Below are 23,896 nucleotides of genomic sequence, written 5' to 3'. Positions count from 1 at the left end.
GCATTTCATGTTGTCATTCAATTCCCTGAGACCCTGTTCCATTTTTTCCATTCTCTTCTCTTTCTGTTCTCCTGTCTTTTCAAGTTAGACTGTTCTGTCCTTGATTTCACTAATTCTTTCTTCCATCAATTTGACTCCACTGTTACATGCATCTAATGTTTGGAAGTACTGGGGATTGAACTTGGGGCCTCATACATGGGAAGTAGGCATTCAATCACTGAGCTACACCTGCTCCTGCATCTAATGTATTTTTTTTTAAGATTTATTTATTTCTCTCCCCTCCCCCCACCCCCAGTTGTCTGTTCTCTGTGTCTATTTGCTGCGTCTTCTTTGTCCGCTTCTGTTGTTTTCAGTGGCATGGGAATCTGTGTTTCTTTTTGTTGCATCATCTTGTTGTGTCAGCTCTCTGTGTGTGCAGCACCATTCCTGGGCAGACTGCACTTTCTTTTGCTTGGGCAGCTCTCCTTACAGGGTGCACTCCTTGCACGTGGGGCTCCCCTACGCGGGGGACACCCCTGCGTGGCAGGGCACTCCTTGCGCACATCAGCACTGCGCATGGGCCAGCTTCACATGGGTCAGGGAGGCCCAGGGTTTGAACCACGGACCTCCCATGTGGTAGACGGACGCCCTAACCACTGGGCCAAGTCCGCGGCCCTCCATTATGTCTTTTATTCCCATAAGCTCTGTTACTTTTCTTTGTAGACTTTCAAATTGTTCTTTATGTTCACCCAGTGTTTTCTTAATATCCTTTATCTCCTTAGTTATGTTTTCCTTCAACTCCTTAAAGTGATTTAGGAGATTTATGTGATTATCATTAATTAGTTGTCTTAAATACTGTATCTTGACAGGATTTTTGGTTTATCCTTTGGCTGGGCCATATCTTCCCATTTCTTAGTATGGTTTTTAATTTTTTGCTAATGTCTAGACATCTGAATATGTTGGTAGGTTTTCTCTGATGATCAGTTGCTCTCTCTTGCCTAGTGGTTTTGTTTCATGGCTTTTCTTTGATTTTTGGTTCAATTTATCCTAAGTCTTTAACATTTCCCAGCTTAAGTTATCAAAATAGGGCCAGGGACTCCCTAATAGGGTACAGACCAGATTGCGGAGACTAGGACAAAAGACACTTACAAGTGGTTTCCTCCTTGCAGTTTCCTGGCTGGCCAGCAAATGGTGCTTCTCATTGAATCTTTTCATGGAGGTGACTCTTCCAACTTCCACTTGCCTGTGATTCTGTTCTGGCCAGAGCTGAGATTCAAAGTGGGTTCTGCTGGCTCGATTCACTGAAGAGAAACACTCTCCATCCTCCATTGCCCCCTCCCTCTTCCCAGGGAGGAAGATGTCTGCTCCCCTCTCCGTTGGCTGCAGTGAGTCACAGGTTTTCACCTTGAGGGTGAGGGATGGGTGCCATTCCCAGCTGTGGTGGCTATTAACTCACGGTTTTCATGTTAGCTTCTTTATCTCTCTATTCCTTGCTCTCCTGGGGGGTGTGCAGCATGTTCCTGGACTGCAGAGTCCCAAAGCAATTAGCTTGGACAGCTTTTTGCCCTTCCTCTGTTTTTGTGAGAGAGTTGAGCTCTGCCTACCTATTGTTTTTAAATTAAAGTTAATAGATCACAAGGAGTGTTACATTAAAAAACATGAAAAAACAAGAAACATAAGAGGTTCCCATATAACCCACTCCCCACTCCCCACCACGTCATTTTTGTAAATTGTACTTTTTGACAATATATACATCACAAAAAAAAAAGTTATACTGAAAAAATTTAAGAGGTTCCTGTGTAACTCCCACCCTCCCTCCCCACTCCTCCCACACCAACAACCTCCCTCATCATTGCCTGCCTACTATTTTGATGCCATCTTCCTGGAAGTCTTTTTTCTCAAAACCTTTAAATCTGTTGTGGTGTTCTTTACAGGAGATTTATCTTCTGAACATCAGAGAGGTGGATATGGTGGTGCTTTTAAAGCAGAGTCTAGTGTCAGACTATGGGGGGTTGTGTCCTGACTCTACCGTGTATAAGCCATGTAACTTTGGGAAAATGACCATATTTCTGTTTCTTCATCTGTAGAAGAAGTGTGGTAGTACTTACTTCCATGTGGTTCTTTCAAGAATGCAAGGAGCTGATACGGTGCAGACTTAGCATAGTTCTTGCACATTGTGAGCACCCAGTAAACAGGAATTAAAGGGTTTTAGGGATGCTATTTTGGGTACTTAGCTTTTGTGGTTATTAATTGTCCATGGAAGTTCTATGAGAGTTATTGCAAAAGGAATGTGTAAAACTTGGAAAAACTTGGTGGTAGGGACTGGCAGGAACATCCAGAAGAGCAGGCAGACCTCATTTTGAGGTGGGATAACAGATTGGAGGCTTGAGTCCCACAAAGACATTAGGGTACTGGTGAAGGAAAGGATTGGGTCATCCTGGGGACAGGGCTTCTGTCTCAGGCTGGTTGAAAAATGGGGGGGCTGGCTTCCCAAGTTCTTTCTGTTTGATTTTCTGTGATTCTATGTCAATAATGGGTCTCTTTAGGATTTAAATGTTTGTATTATAAAGTTTTAGTTTAAGGTAAAGACAATTATTTGAGTAATAAGAAAAAAATTTAAATGTTTGGCTTCTACATTCAAGGGTTTCTTTGAAAGGTGTCTTATTAGAGATGAACAGAAGAGTAATTAAACCCTTGTTTATTGGATAAAATGATTCTCATCTGCTCTTATATAGGCCTGTTAACTAGGTCAAGGGAAATCTGGGTTTTCAGAATAATTAAATATTTATGGAAAACAAGTTAATAAATTCAGGAAAAATTTGCTGTGTTGCTTTTTGTGGCCATAAAGTTTGTTATGTTGAATTTGTGACTTTCACTATTTTGAGATATTTCTTATCTTGGGTCCTTTCTGTAATCCTCTCTAAAGTGCCCCCCTCCCTGGCACCATATCCCCAACAGTTTCGGTCTACTGGAATTTATAGATTATTCCTACATTTGACTCCCACAACACTCTCCACACTGACATGGCATGTAGCATGTAATAATATGCGAGGCCATGAGGACCTCCTTAGGACTCCCTCATTAGACTCTGCACAGTTAAGAGTCTGCCTTTGTACTTCACACCATGATTAGGACTAGTATACAACAGCCAGAATTATCCAAGCAGGTCATTCCTTCTCCTTAAGACCCTTCAATGGCAATAGAATGAGGTTAGAAAATGGAAAGCTGAGATTAACTTTGTGCAGAATTGGTAAAAAGGCTGTTTGGAAATGTTTGGAAATGAGTAGAAACGGTGAAAGTACATAAGAATGTTTGCATTTAGTGCTAATATGTGGGTGTGATAGTGGTTGAAAGGGAAAGTCTAAGGTCTGTCTTTCACTAGAAGGAAGGCTAAAAAATGAAACACAGGATTTTAGTATAGTGAACCCTCTTGTGAAAAATGAATATGGTTAATATGCATATGGAAAAATGTTTTTCCTTGAAACAGAACAAATGTATGTTAATGTTACAAGATATAAATATCAGGGTGATATTTGGGCAAAAATACAACCAAAGGACTTCCTGGGCAACATTTCTGAGCTATAGGATCAGGATCTTTCATGATAGAGCCAATTCCCTTCTTTCAGAGCACTGACCCCAGGGTGTAACTATATGTCATTTTTTTGTGAGTGCTCTTTTTTTTTCCTTGGGTAAGTTGTAGCTTTACAGAAAAATCATGCATAAAATACAGAGTTCCCATATACCACCCTATGATTAATGTCTTGTATCAGTATGGTACATTTGTTACAACTGATGAAAAAGCATTTTTATAATTGTGCTATTAACTATAGTCCATAGCTTATTTTAGGGTTCACTCTGTTCACTCCTATAGATTTTTTTAAAAAGTTTTTAAATTTTTGGGAAACGGACTTTGGCCCAGTGGTTAGGGCGTCCGTCTACCATATGGGAGGTCCGCGGTTCAAACCCCGGGCCTCCTTGACCCGTGTGGAGCTGGCCATGCGCAGTGCTGATGCGCGCAAGGAGTGCCGTGCCACGCAAGGGTGTCCCCGCGTGGGGGAGCCCCACGCGCAAGGAGTGCGCCCGTGAGGAAAGCCGCCCAGCGTGAAAAGAAAGAGCAGCCTGCCCAGGAATGGCGCCGCCCACACTTCCCGTGCCGCTGACGACAACAGAAGCGGACAAAGAAACAAGACGCAGCAAATAGACACCAAGAACAGACAACCAGGGGAGGGGGGAAATTAAATAAATAAATAAATCTTTAAAAAAAAAAAAAAAAAAGTTTTTAAATTTTTAATGAAGTATATCATTTATACATGAACACACATAAACAATAAATGTATAGTAAAAATTGTGAACTTACAAAATAAGCATACATAACATCACACAGGGGTCTCATACATAAGCCCTCCACCAACTCTTTGCATTGTTGTGAAACTTTTGTTACAAACTATGCAAGAGCATCATCAAAATATTACTACCAACTATAGTCCTTGTGTTGTTACATTTGGTGTATTTTTCCCCCAACCCATATTATTTTTTAAAAATATTTTTTGTTACAGCTATTATGAACTTGCAATCAATCATACAGATGTGTAGATTTCCCATACAACTCCACACCCTGATGGAACAATTTTTACAGATAATGAGACAATATATCAGACTATTACCAGCAATCATGGTCCATAGCATAACTTTGGCACACTTTTTCCCATATACCTCCATTATCCACACAGTACAGCTTTGGCACTGATGCAAGAATATTATAGTATTGCTGTTAACTACAGTTTATAGGTCACACCAACTGTAGTTTTCCCATGATTCTCCATATTCCCATCACCCTGCAATAGTGATGTACATCTATTCTAGCTCATAGAAGAACTCTCTTGCATTTGTACCCTTAACCACAATTCTCAACCGCCTCTGGGTTCACTGTGTTATTCAGTCCCTAGCTTATTGTTTAACTTTCCTTCTTTTGACATTACTTCCCCAGACTACCTTTTTCAGCCACAATTCCATTTATAAACCAGTTGGTACTCACTAAAATGTGTGACTATCAAATCTACCCATCCCCACAGTTTTACAGTCAAGTTAATTAAAACTTCTACATACATTAATCATCCATAGTTCTTCTCAACCCTTCTCTTATCTCCTAATAACCTATACTCTAGGTTTTAATTCATGTGTTTATTATTTGTATTTAGTTCATATTAATGAGACCATGCAGTATTTGTCCTTTTGTGTCTGGCTTACTTCACTTAGTATAATGTCTTCAAGACTCATCCATGTTATCATATGTCCCAATTTCATTTCTTTTTACTGCAGCATAGTATTCCATCATATGTATATACCACTTTTTAAAAAAAGATTTCTTTTTTATTTATTTCTCTCCCCTACCTCTCCCCCCTGCCTCAGTTGTCTGTTCTCTGTGTCCATTTGCTGAATGTTCTTTTTTTTTTTTTTTGTCTGCTTCTTTTGTTGTCAGCAGCACGGGAATCTGTGTTTCTTTTTGCATCATCTTGCTGCATCAGCTCTCCATGTGTGCAGCACCATTCTTGGGCAGGCTGGACATTCTTTTGCACTTGGCGGCTCTCCTTATGGGGTGCACTCCTTGCGCGTGGGGTTCCCCTACGTGGGGACACCCCTGTGTGGCAGGGCACTCCTTGTACACATCAGCCCTGCGCATGGGTCAGCTGCACACAGGTCAAGGAGGCCCAGGGTTTGAACTGCAGACCTCCCATGTGGTAGACGGACGCCCTATCCACTGGGCCAAGTCCGCTTCCCTATACCACATTTTGTTTATCCTTTCATTGGTGGATGGACACTTGGGTTGTTTCCATCTTTTGGCAATTGTGAATAACGTCGCTATGAACATTGGTGTGCAGATGTCTGTTCATGTCATAGTTTTTAGTTGTTCTGGATATATTCCTAGTAGAGGAATTGCTGGACCATATGGCATTTCTATATTTAGCTTCCTGAGGAACCGCCAAACTGTCTTCCACAGAGGCTTTTTATTTTTACACTTCCACCAACAGTGAAGGAGTGTTCTTATTTCTCCACACCCTCTCCAGCACTTATTGTTGTTTGCTTTTTAAATAATGGCCATTCTATGTGGTGTTAGATGATATCTCATTGTTGTTTTAATTTGCATTTCCCTAATAGCTAGCAATATGGAACATTTTTTCATGTGCTTTTTGGCCATTTGTATTTCCTCTTTGGAGAAATGTCTATTTAAATCTTTTGCCCATTTTTAAAATTAAATTGCTTGCTCTTTTATTACTGAGTTGTATGATCTCTTTATATAGAATGAAATGAGACCCTTATTGGATCAGTGGTTTCCAAATATTTTCTCCCATCGACTGGACTGCCTTTGCACCTTCTTTTTTTTTTTTTTTTTAAGATTTATTTATTTAATCCCCCCTCCCCCCCCCCCCCCCCCCCCCCGCCCCCGGTTGTCTCTTCTCTGTGTCTATTTGCTGCATCTTGTTTCTTTGTCCGCTTCTGTTGTCGTCAGCTGCACGGGAAGTGTGGGCGGTGCCCTTCCTGGGCAGGCTGCACTTTCTTTCACGCTGGGTGGCTCTCCTTACGGGGCGCACTCCTTGCGCGTGGGGCTCCCCTACGCGGGGGACACCCCTGTGTGGCAGGGCACTCCTTGCGCGCATCAGCACTGCGCATGGGCCAGCTCCACACTGGTTAAGGAGGCCTGGGGTTTGAACCGCGGACCTCCCATGTGGTAGATGGACGCCCTAACCACGGGGCCAAGTCTGTTTTCCCCTTTGCACCTTCTTGATGAAGTCCTTTGAATCACAGAAGTGTTTAAGTTTGAGAAGGTCCCATTTATCTGGGTTTTCTTTTGTTGCTTGTGCTTTTGGTGTAAGATTTTATAATTTTGCTGTTAACTCTAGTCCTTAGCTTATTTTATTTTATTTATCTATAAATTTATTTCTCTCCCCTTCCCTGTCCCCCACCCCACTCAGTTGTCTGCTCTCTCTGTCCATTCCCTGTGTGTTCTTCTGTGTCTGCTTGTATTCTTTTTTTTTAAAGATTTATTTATTTATCTCCCCCCTCTCCGCCATGGTTTTCTCTTCTCTATGTCTATTTGCTGCATCTTCTTCTTTGTCTGCTTCTGTTGCTGTCAGCCGCATGGGAATATGTGTTTCTTTTTGTTGTGTCATCTTGTTGTGTCAGCTCTCTGTGTGTGCGGCACCGTTCTTGGGCAGGCTGGACTTTCTTTTGCCCTGGGTGGCTCTCCTTATGGGGCGCACTCCTTGCACGTGGGGCTCCCCTATGCGGGGGGCACCCCTGCGTGGCACGGCTCTCCTTGCGCGCATCAGCACTGCGCATGGGCCTGCTCCACACGGAGTCAAGGAGGCCCGGGGTTTGAACCGTGGACCTCCCATGTGGTAGACGGACGCCCTAACCACTGGGCCAAGTCCTCTTCCCATGCTTGTATTCTTGTCAGCTGCACCCGGAATCTGTGTCTCATTTTGTTGCATCATCTTGCTGCATCAGCTCTTCGTGTGTACAGTGCCATTCCTGGGCAGGCTGCACTTTTTCCACTCTGGGCAGCCCTCCTTGGGGGGCGCACTCCTCACGCATGGGGCTCCCCTATGCAAGGAACACCCCTGTGTGGCATGGCACTCCTTGCGTGCATCAGCACTGTGTGTGGGTCAGCTCATCACTCGGGTCAGGAGGCCCTGGGTTTGAACCTTGGACCTCCCATGTGGTAGACGGATGCCCTATCCATTGGGCCAGATCCGCTTCCCCCTTAGCTTATTTTAGGGTTCACTGTGTTGTTCACGTCTATAGATTTTTAAAAAAAATTATTCTAGTAACATATACAACCTAAAATTTTCCCTTTTAACCATATTCAAATATATTTTTCAAGGCTGTTAATTATGTTCACAGTGTTGCACTACCATCATCACCATCCATTACCAAGACTTTTCATCACCCCAAATAGAAACTGATTATATGCTTTTTAGTGTGATTGCTGCACATTACCCTAGTGCAGAGTGATGCAGTCCTTTGTTTGTTCCCCAGTGCCTAGCGTAGCATCTGGCACATAGCAGGTACTCCATAAATGTTTGTTGAATGAACAAATTAAGTAAATGGGTGGGTGTCCAGTGATTGATTTGAATTTGTAAAATACAAAGATTGGATTGGATCTGAGGTTCCTTACATTATAAAGGATCTCATTAAGTACAGTACTTTACAGCTCTTAATATCTGTTATTTTCCTCCTCATACTGATTTTGCAGGGGTAATGGGGCAGGCTTTGATGTGCAGAGGAGAAATCTAATGGCAGAATTGCCCTAGATGTAGCTATGGGATAGCTGAGGGCTGAGAGATTCTGGGAACCCTGTTTTATCAATATAGCCAATAGTAATAGTGGAACAGATTGAGAGAGGAGCCTGGTATTAATAGAACACTGGATATGAAGCCAGAATGCCATTGTATCAGTTTGTTTTAAGACATCTGCTTTCCAAGTAAATAGGAATATCCCTGCTGTGTGTGCCTTCTTTCTTCAGTAGGAAAGCCTGTTTGAGAAACCATTTGTAAGATTTGAGACTTTCATGAGTGTTGAGTCAGAGTAGAGAGACCTGTATGATTTTAAAGGCTTGTACCAACAAATGAAGGCAGCCTTATTCTTCATTCTTCCCTGTCCTGCCAGATCTGTGTGCCTGCCAGTCTGTCCGTCCATCCATCCAGTTTTTATCAGGTCTTACTACGTGAGTTTGGGGCTACAGTGGAGGAAAAAGACAAAACTGGTCCTTGTTATCTTGCAGTTTCCAGTCTAGTAGCAAAGTTAAATGTAGAAATAAATGTGTGAACAGTAATAAGTCTACAAAAATTTAGTTATGATTTCTACAAATGAGAAGTATAAGATGCTAAAAGACCATAAATAAGATGGTCTTACTTGGATAGGAGTGTCAGAGACATTTTCCCAGAGGAATGGGCCTTCAAGCTGACATAAATTGGAGTTAGGCAGGTGAAGAGGTGGAAATTGCATCTGTACTGTTCCCATTTGGGATAGGGTCATGTGAATTCAAAGAAGTAACACAAAGTCGTATGGCTGGGAGTGAGGAAATGATTAGTGTCTATGCCTCTGGTCACTGTACTGTTTTCCTGAACTATGTTGGAGATCCCTGACAAATTTATATAATTCTGACTCTTCTTTTACAGAATTCTCTATCTCTTCCCAAAAGTATCTATTACTGAAACATTACCTGCATGGTTTCCAAGATAGCAATTGACCTTATTTTATTGCTTTAAAGATTTGTCTTGGCTATTTGAGGGGGTAGTAAGATAATTTGCTCTCATTAGAGCTTTTCATTCATTAAGTAAAATTTTGCTAGCATATAACTGAGCTAGACCACTGCAGTCCTTGCCTTCAGGAGCCCCACAGACTTGACAGATATGAGTAAATAAATAACTAATGCAGTGTCAGGGGTGTTACAGTAGTGGAAATAGATGTTCATGCGACCAAATAAGACTGCCAGGATCTTAAAGAAAGAATTTCAGTTTTCCACGTGAAGAGGGGCATAGGCAGAGGAAACATTGTACAGATTGTACAGGAGGGAAGAGATAGCGTGGAGTGTTTCAAGAATGGTGAGAAGTTGGTGTTGCTGGAATAGGAGGTCCATGGTGGAGGAGGGACGAACTGGTAGGAGAAAAGGCTAGAAAGATAGCTTGGGAACAGTATGCAGAGGGGCTTGCAGGCCATGCTAAGGAGTTTGCATGTTTTTCTGGTCAATGGAAAATTGTTCAAGACGAGTTACAGGAAGAGAGAGGCACAGTGATAATCTGGTGGCAGAGTGGAGGATGGATGGTGTGGGAAGAATATAGAGAATGGGAGATGAGTTTGGAGGCTGTTGTGGGAATCTGGGTGGTAGATGATGGAGTGTTGGGCCTGGCCATGAGAATGGAAAGGAGGAGAAAAGTTTGAGATAAACTGAGGTAGAGACCTCTCCTTGGAGATTTGGTAGGAGGGAGGGGGAAGAGAGTTGAGGATGATTTCCAGGTTTTTCCTTTGTGGATATGAAATGGTGCGGTCATTCAGTGGGATTTAGAACATGATGTGGTATTGGGTTGGGAGAAGAAAGAATGAATTCAGTTTTAGCCATTTTGAGTTTGGAGTACCTGTGGGACAGCTTGGTGTAACTGTGCATTTGGCAACTGGCCTGCTAGTCTGGAGTTCAGAGAGAGGTCTGGGCTGGAACAGTGGGTCTCACATTTTGGTGCTTCAGAATCCTCTGTAGATTTGGAGGAGGGAGACTGGTCATCTGTATATTTAAGATTTTCACAGATGTTTTTGGTGCCTCCCTGGGCTAGGGAGAGAGATGTGGGGTCATTGTATAGATGATACATGATGTAGGAGAAGAGGGGATTACTCAGGAAGGTTATGTGTAGTGAGCAGAGGATCCTGGTTGTACTGCCAGGGAGTGACAGCATGAGCATCTGTTTTCTGTGCAGGCCAAATAGGAGAGTTGAATGGTGATGTGGTGGGAATCACCACCCCTGCATTCTTCAAATCCTTGATGGTGGCACTAATTTCTGCAATCCCTCCAGGAATCTGGTATTGCTTTTGGTTTCCTATTTTGCTAGGTAGGGGCAGTTCTAGTGGCTTCCACTTGGCCTTTCCAACCATAATAGCCCTCATTCCACAAGTCAGGGATCCAAAGTGGGGATTCTGCCAGTTACTATGTCTATTCCAATTATGCATTCTGGAACTAGGGAAATAACCACAGAATGGGTCCGAGGACCCACTGGACCAACTATGAGATGGACCTGAGCTAAAACTCCATTAATCACCTGACTTCCATCAGCCCCTTCTCTTACTGGTGGGCCACAGTGATGTTTTGGGTCTCCTGGAATTAATGTTACTTCTGAGCCAGTGTCTAATAATCCCCCAAATGTCTGATCATTTCCTTTTCCCCATTGCACAAATGGTAAAAGGCCATAGATCTCCCTGTGGAAAGGTGGGAGAAAGATTAACAGTATAAATTTTGGGCAGTTTAACAGGATCCTTCCCCAAGGAGACCCTGCCTTCTCCTCATTCAAAGGGGCTCTGGGTCCATAAACTGACTCAAGTCTGGGAATTAAGGGTTCATGACTCTCTGTGTCTGTAATTTGAGTTAGGGTTTTGTTCACTCAACCTAGAACTCTTCTGTTTATACAGATCCAGAAGAAATTTAGTAGACTGTCCATCTGTTTCACTTCTAGGTACCCATGATGTATTAGCCAACGCTATAACTCTACAGTGACTCAGACTATTTTGAGTTCTTTTTTGAATCTGCCTTTCATTGTGGTAGCCACGCCCACCTTGACTTTGGCGATTAACTGCCGATACTTGACTTTTACCAGACAGACATCTGATCATCCCCATAATGTTTAAGGATTCTAATTCCATCACAGCCCTCCCTACAGTAATATCTGGACTACAGAGAAGAACAACCACAGACCTCTTCAGGGAAGATGGAGTTAGTCTTACAAATTTATTCCTCACATTCCTGGTTAAAGGTGTGTCCTCTGGACATGCCTGGGGTGGATGGGCAGCTCTCAAATGGTAAATCCATTCTAGCATTCCATTCTTCCTAAACCTTTGAATTCCCTTTTCTACTGTATGCCAGGGCAAATTAGGCATCTCAACCTCAGACATGCTAGGCCATATTTAGGTCCATGTTTCAGCCACCCCAACAAACTGTTAGAGCCCTTTCTAACCCCTCAAGTTATAGCACTGAATCCAGAATTTCTGCTTAGTGGGCCCATATCAATAAATTCAGCCTCATCCAACTTTATATTCCTTCCACCATTATCCCATACCCTTAGTATCCATTCCCACACACATTCCCCTGATTTCTGTCTATATAAATTGGAAGACTCCTGCAGTTCTGAGTATACCTTACTTCATCATGGGTCACACTTTGTATTTCACCTTTGGGGGCTTGTGATTTTAGTCTAGTAATAGATCTTGAAGACAAGAGAGGTGGTGGGTGTGGGTAAGGAGAAGGGTTAGAATTCCTTGCAAGCTACTGACCTCAGGGCATTCCCTTGCATTTTCTTCTGGTGAGACAGGATTAATTTCTTCAGGCAGAGTTTGGAAGGCAGTTTCCTCAGGGCAGACTGGAGGCTTGGCAGTGCATGCTGGAGTTTAGCTGGTGCATGCCTCAGGGCTGGGAGGAGGCCCAGACTCCCTGAAGCAGGCTGGAGGCTGGATGATACAAAGTTGATAAAGTGTGGTCTCCACAGGGCAGGCCCTGGCAGGCTTATCTGGTAAAGTCTCAGCAGAATTCAGGATTCCAGTGCCTCCATCAATATCATCATCATCCCATATATCTCCATCCCAATTCTCGGGATTCCATTCTTTTTCAATTAATGCCTTCACTTTAACTGCAGAAACCCTGTGGGGTTGAGATTTTAGTTTTCTTTGTAACTCCACTACTTGTACAATGAGAGTCTGAGTTTGGTTCTCAGATATTTTGAGCCTGTGGCTACAGGAGACAAGATTTTCTTTCAGAGCATACAAAGAAACTTTCACATCATTCATGCGGTGTTTAAGTTTCAAATTTGAAGACTTTAACTCATCTCTTTCTTTTGTAACCGTGTCCAGTATATCTAGGAGGACCCGGCCAACATTATTATACTGTTTGACTCCATAAAACTCCGTTAAGGTGTTGAAAACACTCTGACCCAGATCCTTGCTTCTTATAAGCTTGGAAGTAGGGGAATCCAGTAATGATATTTTGTGTATCTTGATTGCCAACTCATGCCCTGGACTGTTAACAGCCTCTTCATTATTGGAAAGGGAGTTGTCAGTACCCTTGAGTCCAATGAGAGTAGAGAGCCGATTGCAAAACTCCCAGAACCACCTCAGACACTCCATGTTTAAGACTCTGTTCCTCAAGAACCACTCCTGGTACCAAGCTGTATTAGTCAGTGTTCTCTAGGGAAACAGAATCAATAAGAGGTATCTGTCAATAGTATGCATTTTATAATAGTCTCTAATACAACTATGGGGATGCACAAGTCCAGGTTCTGCAGGGAGGCTGCAATCAGGGACTCCAGTGAAAGTTCTTGATGAGTTCTGGGAGACACTGGCTATCAAAGGACAAGCTGGGAAATACTCAATGCTGGAATTACTTCCACCTTTAAAAAAATTTTTTTTATCCCCCCACTTGCAGCTTTTTGCATCCTGTCTGCTCTCTGTGTCCATTTGCTGTGCATTCTTCTGTGTCTGCATTTTTTATTTCCCCTCCCCCCCTTGCAGCTTGCTTGTTGTCTGTTCTCTGTGTCCGTTTGCTGCGCACTCTTCTGTGGTTTTGCTGGTCTCCCTTTTTTGTTGCGTCACCTTGCTGAGTTAGCTCTCCATGGAGCTTGCAGGCTGGCAGCACTCTGCAGTGCTTGCGGGCCAGGCAGCTCTCTGCAGTGTGTGGGCGAGCCTGTTTTCACAAGGAGGCCCTGGGACGTGAACCCAGGGCCTCCCATATGGTAGATGGGAGCCCAACTGGTTGTGCCACAGCCACTTCCCTACTTCCCCTTTTAAGGCTTTCAACTGATTGGATACAGCATCACTCATTGCTGATGGCATTCTCCTTGATTGATGTAATTATAACTAGCTATCTATGATTTACCACTGCAGTAAAGTCAATGGTGGCTCAAGTCCATAAATGCCCTTGTATTACAGTTAGCCCAGTGATTACTTGACCAAACAATTGGGCACAATTACTTGGCTGAGTTGACACAGTTGCCTAAACATCACAGTTATCTTTGCTCTTGTGTGCAAAAGACTTTGAGAGAAACTTTTTCCCGTAGTAGTTTTCAAAGGCTATTTAGCATCCCTCAACGTGGATCTCCTCAAGCAAGTGTTCTATTGCTGGTCCTTTGGACTGAAATCTCTAGCTCCTAAAACTGGAAAGTTGGGGCCACCAGTCTAAATATCTGGGTTTCAGAATGAGTCTAAAATCTTAGTGGAAATGTGTGTCTAGACCCTAGGGAAGACAGCCGATCAGAACTGTTGAAGGAAGTTCTAGGTAAGTGACATCATCATCCAGACTGGACAGATGTGGTATGGGGGAAGGGAGCTGTGTGACTTGGGGTGCATCCTCCGTCCACTGTATATCTTGAGCCTGGGTAGCTGTGAAAAGCCTGCTGTAGAATTTCCAGAATATTGGGGGTGTTAGAGTTAGCTGGGATAAACCAGAATACATGACATCTACCCAGACTGCTAGGTAGATAGGATTGGTCCTGAATTCTCAGTAGTGGAAGTCAGTTCTCCTTGTCAGATTGAGATCAGTTTACAGGACCCAGGTGAAGAGCCTTTAATCTGAAAGATCCAATGGGAAACTGATCTGTGAGCCAATGAGTATCTTGTGATTGTTACTCTGAAGCAGGTGTAGGATGACACAGAGAACTGGTTGTCACTGACCCTGGTGCTGAAAGCCTCAGTGGAGGAATAATGAGATAAGGGATAACTCAAGGGAAGTAGCTGGCCACCCTGGTATTAAGCCTTTTGCTCCTGGAGAAAGAAAAAAGAAAAAGAATGAATGTTTGTTGAGCTGAGAAACCTGAATTCTTGGGCAAAGAGAAGGGAACTGATGGCTAGAAATTGGAGGCAGGATAATGGAAGCACATGCATAAATACAGGACGTGGAGTGCTATTCAGCTTTTGTGGGATGGAACATAATGAAATAGTTAAGAATAGGGGGCAGACTGAGCTGGGTTCAAATATCTTTTCCCAAGGACATGCAGCCTATGTGTCTTTGGATAAGTTGCCCTAAGTCTTTGGGCCTCAGTTTCCTCATTTTAAATGGATATGATAACAGTACCCACCAAGAGAATTATTGTCAGGCCTAAGTGGAACCCAGGAAAAGGAGACAGTTTGCGGGGATACAAGCTGTATGAATAGATTAATTAGCGTTAGGCTTGTACACCTTAAACCCCAGGCAGGCAAGGATACTAACATAGGCTCAGGGGGTTGTTTATGTTTGATCTTCCATGATGTGGGTCATGGGCTGCTGGGAAATCATATCTGGTTTTGGGATTGGGCCCTAAGGAGTGGAGCCAGCAGACCAGTATCCAGTGTCCAGTATCCCAAGGAGAAAGGTGTGTTATCCTTGGGCAGATAGTGTCTGGGAGGTAGTGTCCTGTAGGGGCAGGGGTGAAGCATAGCATGAGAGGGCACACTCTTGGCTGGACATGAAGGCAGGCAGGTATGTTTTGGTTCTTGGCAACCTCTGTATTCATGGGATAGTCCTAGCCTATAACCTGTAAATATTATTGCAGGATCTACCGTATTCTTCCCATTTCCTTGGAGGTTGGCTGTGGAGGGATATCAGGATTTAAAGGGAGTTTATGAGTGGAAGTGAGACCTGAAGTCCAGATGTTGTGGTTGGGCTGACACCCTGTGGCTGTTGGGGAGGCACACACTGAATTCCAGAGGATACTGAGTGCCAGTTCTGTATCAGTGAGAGGAAGCTGGTGACCTATTCTTACTGGTATGTCCCCAGCCACTCAGCAGATGGGGATTTGTGCAAGGGAGGCTCAGTGACTCAGCAGGGGAGATATGGCAGGCCAGGGCGGGTAGCTTGGGCACCCTGCAGAATGATAGTGCCAACCAAACCTCGCTGGGACAGTCTGAAAAGATGGGGTATTCCTAGGAATTGGCTTAACAGTGGCCTCAGGTATTCTTTTTATCTGCACAGCATTTTATTCACTAGGAAACAAATGTCAAGGCATATTAGAGAGCATAGAGATAGCTTTCAAATCTTTCATTCATCTCATTTGAAATAGTGCTTTGTGAATAAATGGGCAGCTAAAAGAAGAGTTCTAGACTCAGCTGATTCATTGAAGTCTTGTGTGCCAGGTCCCTTATGCCTAATCTCATTGCTATATCAATCTTACAAGTCATTATTATTAATCATATTTTACATTGCACCTCAGAGACAGTGTATCATGGTGCTCGGGAGTACACACCCTGGAATTACACTTCCTGGGTATGAATTCTGGCTCTACTCCTTGCTTTGTGAAATAGGGCAAGTTACTTCACTGTACTTTAGTCTTTTCATCTGTTCAATGGGGATAATAACAGCATTATTGTGAGTATTCAGTGAGTCAATACATGTGAAGTGTTTCTAATAATGCCCAGCTTGTACAGTGTTAGTTATTACTGTAGGTCGTTTTTGGTATTATCATTATCAGATAGATTAAGAAATTTGCTGAAGGAATCAATCCAAGGCCTCTCCAGTTCTGAAACAGCAACCCCATTCTACAGAGACCATGCCCTAACTGTATAGCACAGAGTAGGTGCTTGATCTGTAGAAGTTGAAGTGAGCCTGTGTAAAACCACTCTTTAAAGCTCAGAAGAGACTTTGCAATGAAGTGGCTGAAATTCAGTAAGTTAAAAATAACTTTTCCATACATCTGTAGTCACTTGATTTTCAACAAGGATGTCAAGACAATTCAGTGGATGAGAGAATAGTCTTTTCTTTTTTTTTAAGATTTATTTATTTATTTATTTAATTCTCCCCCTCCCCCGGTTGTCTGTTCTCTGTGTCTATTTGCTGCGTCTTGTTTCTTTGTCCGCTTCTGTTGTTGTCAGCGGCACGGGAAGTGTGGGCGGTGCCATTCCTGGGCAGGCTGCACTTTCTTTTGCGCTAGGCGGCTCTCCTTATGGGGTGCACTCCTTGCGCGTGGGGCTCCCCTATGCGGGGGACACCCCTGCATGGCAGGGCACTCCTTGCGCGCATCAGCACTGCACATGGGCCAGCTCCACACGGGTCAAGGAGTCCCAGGGTTTGAACTGCAGACGTCCCATGTGGTAGATGGATGCCCTAACCACTGGGCCAAGTCCGTTTCCCAAGAATAGTCTTTTCAAAAAATGGTATTGGAACAGTGATATCCACATGCAAAAGAATAAGTTGGACCCCTATCTCACATACAAAAATTAACTTAAGGGAAGTGGTCTTGGCGCCGCACACACGGAGAATTGACGCAGCAGGGTGATGCAACACAAAGAGACACAGATTCCTGTGCCGCTGACAAGAACAGAAATGGACAAAGAAGAACATGCAGCAAAATGGACACAGAGAACAGACAACTGGAGGAGGGGGAAGAGGAGAGAAATAAATAAAAATCTTAAAAAAAAATTAGAATCAATTAAGGACCCAAATATAAGAACTAAAATGATAAAATTCTTAGAAGAAAATGTAGGTAAAATTTTCATGACCTTGGATTAGGTATAACACCCAAAACACAAGCAACAAGATAGAAAAATAGATAAATTGGACTTCGTCTAAATCAAAATCTTTTGTGCACTAAAGGGCTCTATCAAGAGAATGAAAAGGCAATCCACAGAATGGGAGAAAATATTCACAAGTCAGATATTTGATAAGGGTCTTGTATCCAGTATACATAAAGATCTTGTATAGCCCAATAATAAAAGACAAAGAACCCAATTAAAAATGAGCAAGGGACTTGAATAGACATTTCTCCAAAGAAGATATACACATGGCCAATAAGCACATGAAAAGATGCTGAACAGTATTAGCCATTAGAGAAATGCAAGTCAAAACCACAATGAGTTGGTATTTCATACCCACTAGAATGGCTGTAATTGGAAAGGTAGACAACATATTAGTGAGGAAGTGGAGAAATTTGAACCCTTGTACATTGCTGGGTAGGAATATAAAATGATGCAGCCACTTCGCAAAATAGTTTGGCAATTCCTCCAAAAGAGAAACAGAATTCCCATATGACCCAGCAATTCCACTTATAGGTATATACCCAAGAGAACTGAAAACATAAAAAATTTTGTTCTAACGTTATTCATAATAGCTAAAAAGTGGAAACAATCCAAATGTCCACTAGTAGATAAATGGATAAATAAAATATGGTACATACTTATAATGGTATGTTATTCAACCAAAAATGTAGTGAAGTACTAATTCATGCCACACATAGATGAACCATGTAAACTTTATGCTAAATGATAGAGACCAGACACAAAAGGCCACATATTACATGATTCCATTTATATGAAGTCTCCAGAAGAGGCAAATCCATAGAGACATAAAGTAGATTAGTGGTTGCCTAGGATAGGAGAAAGGGAGAAATGGGGAGTGACTGCTAATTGATACTAGGTTTCTAATGAAATGTTCTGGAATTAGATGGTGGAAATGGTTGCGCAACTTAGTGAATACACTGAAAACTTGAATTGTGCAGTTTGAAAGTGTGATTTTAACGGTTTAGTATATGAATTATATATCAACTAAAAAAAATTCTCACTGTTAAATGTTAATTGTAAAATTAGCAGTTGTCAACCATTTGAAATAGTTTCTTTCATAAAATGAAAAAATAAGTTAATTGTAGAAAAAGAAGAAAATGAAGATGGATCAAAATAAGGAAAATTAAAAAAGGAAAAAGCCATCACCATTGCACTGTTAATACTTGGGGTATAACATGTCCAGACCTTTTCCTGTATGTTTGTCTCAAAGTTAGATTGACAGACCATTTTATTCTTTCTTTTCTGTTACACATGGTGTGTTGGGATTAACATAGTATACAAGCTTATTCTTTTACTTAGTGCTTTAATCTTCCCCTATTGTTAGGATATTTATGTTAGAAACAGTATTTGGCTACCAGCAGAAACAGCACCATATTTAGAGCCAGAAGACCTGGGTTCCTGCTCTGACTCGCATTAGGTTTGCATGCTTAAGAGAGGCACTTGACTTTACTTATCTATAAAAAGGGACAGTCTCATACTTTGTGATATTTCATCTGCCAGAATAGCTAAAATGAAAAAAGATAGATAATATCAAGTGTTGGTGAGGATGTAGAGCAACTGGAACTCTCATACCTAACTGGTAGGAGCATACATTGGTTTAACCACGTTGGCCAACCGTTTGCCATCATCTGCCAAAGCTGAATGTACACATACCTTATGATCTAGCATTTCCACTCCTAGGTATCCACCCATCAGAAATGAATATGAATGTGCACCAAAAGGCACGTGCAAGAATGTTTTTAGAAGCACTATCTGAACTGGAGGCAACCCACTGTCCTTCAGTAATAGAGTGGACAAATACATTGTATACTCCCACCTGTAAGAATGAACAATGGTTCCATACAAAAATCTGGATGAATTTCACAAATGTAATGTTCATTCACACACAAAGGATTATATACTTTATAATTCCATTTATGTGAAGTCTAAAAGACTATCCTGTTAGTAGTCAAAATAGTGGTTACCCTTGGGAAGTAGTGACAGAAGGAGGTACAAGTGGGCTTCTGGGGGGCTGATGATGTTCTATTTCTTGATCTGGGTACTGGTTACATGAATCTATTCACCTTGTGAAAATTCTTCGAGTCATACACTTATATAATGTTTATTTTTCTGTATGTAATACTTCCATAAAAATTATTTGAAACACTAAAAATGAAGCATATAATCATTGTTCTCGCTATTCTTAAATAATGAGAATGAAAATCTTTATATTGATGAATAAAAATATTTTGAAGTTTATTTAATCTTTGTCACTTCCTTTGAACCTTTGTTACTTGTTCTATAATTTATGTAACACATCAATACATTAGAGTATATTTAATTTAAAAACAAATGTACATATTTTAGCAGTGTTTGCTTAATTTTTTAAACTGTCATTAGTGAAGGATCAAAAAGTTTAGTGAGGGGAGCAAATGTAGCTCAGTGGCTGAGTGCCTGCTCTCCATGTATGAGACCCTAGGTTCAATCCCTGGTACCTCTTAAAAAAATTTTTGATGAGCAGTAGCTCAAATTTGTAATAAAAGAAGGTAGTCTGAGCAGAGGCCTGGCTCTGGGAATCAGCCTGGTGAGTAGGTGACTTCAAGCGGTACAATCAGGGTATCTGTTCTGTATTGGTTTCTTTGATGCAAGAACATAAATGTATGGGAAAGAGCAGAGGCAGCAGGTGAGGCTGAAGAGGGAGGCAGAGGCCAGGCTTCTCAGTGTCTTGGGGTCCAGGGGAAAGAGCTGAGAGGAATCAGGAAGAGGAAGCTCCGACAGGTGAGAGGATGGCAGGTGTCTGAGCAGAAGAGAGAGGAGCCAGCACAGGAGGCCAAAGAGCTTAAGGAGATGGGAGGAGAAAAAGAATAATGAAGTCATTATTAGCAGTATCCTGATTGAGCTGATTTACACCTTAACTAAAGTAACCATGTTAAAAGGTCCTTTTTATGTTGGGTTCACAGGAATGGATTAAGTATAAAAACGTTTTTTTTTGGGGGTGGGACACTTAGCTCCAAGCCACCATAGCTATCTCTCCAAGAGTTAGGGGAGGATTAGGCCACTAGACTGGGCAATTAGGAGGGTCTGGTGACTGGGAGGGAGCAGTGTGTGCCCTGGAGTCAGGTAGGAGGTTACCAAGTGGGTGAGTAGTGAGATGATATGGTGAAGAAGTCAGTGGTGTCTGATGGGAAAGCGGCCTAGAGTTCAAGGGTCAGAGCTGTTTTGGAGAATAAGGGGAATTGATGATGTTCTTGGGCAGAGGAAAGGATCAAGGGAGAGGAGGAGATTGAAATCGCAAGAGAAAACCTAGGTTGACAGTGGGAGCGAGAAGCAGGAATGGCTGGACCTCCCAGCCCAGGGCAGGCTTAGCCCTGGGTCTCAGATGCATGCCTTTTTGTCAGAAGTGAGAGAAAAGGACCAGGTGAAGATGTGGAAATATTTTAGGTAGAAAGAAGCATCTGAGAAGCTGAAGCCACATGAGGCATTTTCAGTGAAGGAGGCGACGGGGCCCCCTGGGTATGGGCAGATGTGGAGTTCCCTTCTTGCCAGTAGTGTCTGAGGTCTTGGTTGATATTTGTTGGCCTGCCAGAATGCATCTTCCCAGGAGTCAGTGATATTCTTGGTAGTAGATTTCCTCTGCAAATCCTCACATGCTCAATGACCATAGCCTGTAGCCATAGCGTGATGGGAAAAGAGAACAGCAGCCAAAGAGGATATATCTATTAAACTGATTTCAGTGATTTTAGGACAGGCTCTTCTACCTCATAGGCTAATGATGATATTAATTTTTTAAAAAAAATAAAGATTTATTTATTTATTTCTCTCCTCTTCCCCTCCCTCCACCAGTTGTCTGTTCTCTGTGTCCATTCGCTGTGTGTTCTGTGACCCCTTCTATCCTTATCACCTGGAATCTGTGTTTCTTTTTGTTGCATCATCTTGTTGTGTCAACTCTCCGTGTGTGTGGCACCATTCCTGGGCAGGCTGCACTTTCTTTCACGCTGGGCGGCTCTCCTTATGGGGTGCACTCCTTGCGCATGGGACTCCCCTACGTGGGGGACACCCCTGCGTGGCAGGGCACTCCTTGCACGCATCAGCACTGCACACGGGCCAGCTCCACACGGGTCAAGGAGTCCCGGGGTTTGAACCACGAACCTCCCATGTGGTAGACGGATGCCCTATCCATTGGGCCAAGTCTTCTTCCCAATATTAAATATTAATATATGGAAATTATATTTAACATATCAAAGAAGAGGTTGAAATTAGATCTTTTTTTTTTTTTTTTTTTTTTTTTTTTTAAAGATTCATTTATTTATTTAATTTCCCCCCCTCCCCTGGTTGTCCGCTCCTGGTGTCTATTTGCTGCGTCTTGTTTCTTTGTCCGCTTCTGTTGTCGTCAGCGGCACAGGAAGTGTGGGCGGCGCCATTCCTGGGCAGGCTGCTCCCTCATTTCACGCTGGGCGGCTTTTCCTCACGGGCGCACTCCTTGTGCGTGGGGCTCCCCCACGCGGGGGACACCCCTGCGTGGCACGGCACCCCCCGCGCGCATCAGCACTGCGCATGGCCAGCTCCACACGGGTCAAGGAGGCCCGGGGCCTGAACCGCGGACCTCCCATATGGTAGACGGACGCCCCAACCACTGGGCCAAAGTCCGTTTCCCTGAAATTAGATCTTATAGCACTATATATGGCTGAGCTTTGAAAAACAAGTGTAACTGTATGGAACATCAATCAAATCAAATTGTTTCCTCTACCTTTACAGTGGCTACTGTTTGGAAAGAGACGGGCTGGGATGGTGTTTCCTATTGGCCTGGGGATTATGAAGCCAGATATGTGTTCCTGGTAAGTCAGTTCACTGCTCTGTAGTGGGGTGTGCTCTCTCAAGCAGATGACATGCTGTATAGGTTCCCAAAGGTGCACGCTGGGTGGTGTTGCACTCAGAGAAACCGCCTACAAATGGAGCCTGAGGACACCCAGGGGCTGCAGAGTGGTTCTTGGGACATCTGGCATCCTCAGTGAGCTTCATGTGCAGAGGGTGCTTTAGGGGCTGCTTCTCACCAGAGTAGGGTCTGGGTTTTTTTTCTGTTGGTTCTCATAACTAAGAATTTCTTCTTTTTTTTTCTCACTCTCCCTCTTTCTTGTGTATACCCCTCATTGCTAATGTGTCATACTGTCACACTTTTGTGTCCATTACCCAGAAGGCAAATGTTCTGTACCTGACTCCCCAGTAGCTGGGGTTACTTGGGAGACCTCCTTGCTCTCCACCTCAGTTGGGTCCCTGGGCCTAACACAAACCCCTCTCCTTTCTCTTTTTCCAGTTAATCTCCCCTCCTCATTTTCATCTGTCCTTTCTGCAAACCCTGATCAGAAAGTACCAGGTCACTATGTAAGCTGTGCTTGGCCTTGGGAGTCAGGTAAAGAAATACAAAAACAAATAAGATGTAATCATTGTCTTCAAGGGACTACAATCTATTGGTCAGCCTCCCCTTCCCCTTCTTATTCCCCAAGAGTCTGTCTTTCCCATTTGGCCCTCTTCTGAAAATGCTCTTCAGTTCTCCCCAGCTGATGGGAACTCTTCTTTCTTCAAACTTTCGTGATACTTGTTTTAACCTCCTGTCATGGCCCTGACTACATTTTGCACTGCATTATGCTTTTCTGATGTACCCTGCACCTCTTTCCTTATCTCCTGGATTAGACTTTAAGCTCTTTTAAGTCAGAGCTGTGTCTTGCCCATTATTGTATCCCATGTTGTTCCTTACTCAATGTCTTACACATAGTTAGAGCTTAATAAATGTAATAGGATTGTAATCAACATGGAATCTGTTATGACTCCTGTCATCTATCCTATTTGTGGCCATGGCCCTCAGATCTTTAGATAAATGAATTTGGCAAAAGGCAAACAGTGTGTGCCTGCAAGAATCCTAGGAGATTTTCCTCAGGTAGAAGCAGTCACAAAAATATTAAAGCTGAAGTATTACAGTATTTTTCAGATTCTCCTAGTAGCCTCACCTTCCTATCACCCTACTGTTACAAAAGAGGCAGAAAATGCAGTTTCTGATGCTTTCTGTCCAGGGGCCTATTCTTCCTTGATATTCCATGATTAACTGTACCACAAGCAATTCATATAATGTAGGGGTTCTTAACCTTTTTTGTCTCACAGACCCCTTTGCCAGTCAGGTGAAATGAATACTACTGTAATTTATTTATTGCATACATAAATAAGTGAAGAAAATGCTAGATTTCATTCACATGTCAGAGAAAATAAAGATAATAAGTTGATTTTTTTTCAATTCAAGTTCATGGACCCCCTGAAATAGTTCCACAGACCTCTTGGGGGGCCATGGACCTCTGGTTAAGAATCCCTGATACAGTGCTTAGAAAAAGCACATTACATAAAACTTACATATTAGTGGGATTGGTTGCCCTATGGAGTATAAATATTAGTTTATAACAAAGACCATATGAAAACAATGAGACTCAGATAAGTAATTTCCCTGAAGTCACATAGCAAGTAAGTGATAGAGTTGGGATCTGAATCTAGGTCAGTCTGGTTCTGGAACTGGAGTTCCTTTTCACCGTCTATGATCGTGAGTCTGATTAAAGCTGAATTCCATAAGTAGAACCGCAGCTGCCCACTTGATTCATATGCCTGCTTGGAGGGGCTGCAC

The 23,896-nt window shown here is 42.7% G+C and overlaps 1 protein-coding gene across 14 annotated transcripts in view; it reads left to right on the top strand.

Annotated features, from left to right (window-relative positions):
- RALGPS1 (Ral GEF with PH domain and SH3 binding motif 1) overlaps window positions 1-23,896 on the top strand; it is a 469,715-nt gene that overhangs the window by 9,612 nt on the left and 436,207 nt on the right. For 7 of the 14 annotated variants that reach the window (XM_058302904.2, XM_071216989.1, XM_058302902.2 and 4 more), the window contains exon 2: window positions 21,991-22,070. The exons of 6 other annotated variants lie outside the window; for them this stretch is intronic. The gene's annotated coding sequence lies outside the window, so the exon portion shown is untranslated. Of the gene's footprint in view, window positions 1-1,148; window positions 1,365-21,990; window positions 22,071-23,896 lie in introns of all 14 variants that reach the window. One more of the 14 variants, XM_058302893.2, reaches the window with a different exon arrangement.

Source organism: Dasypus novemcinctus, chromosome 8, assembly GCF_030445035.2.
Source record: "Dasypus novemcinctus isolate mDasNov1 chromosome 8, mDasNov1.1.hap2, whole genome shotgun sequence".
Classification (NCBI taxonomy): domain Eukaryota; kingdom Metazoa; phylum Chordata; class Mammalia; order Cingulata; family Dasypodidae; genus Dasypus; species Dasypus novemcinctus.
This window is presented reverse-complemented; position numbering and strand designations above follow the sequence as displayed.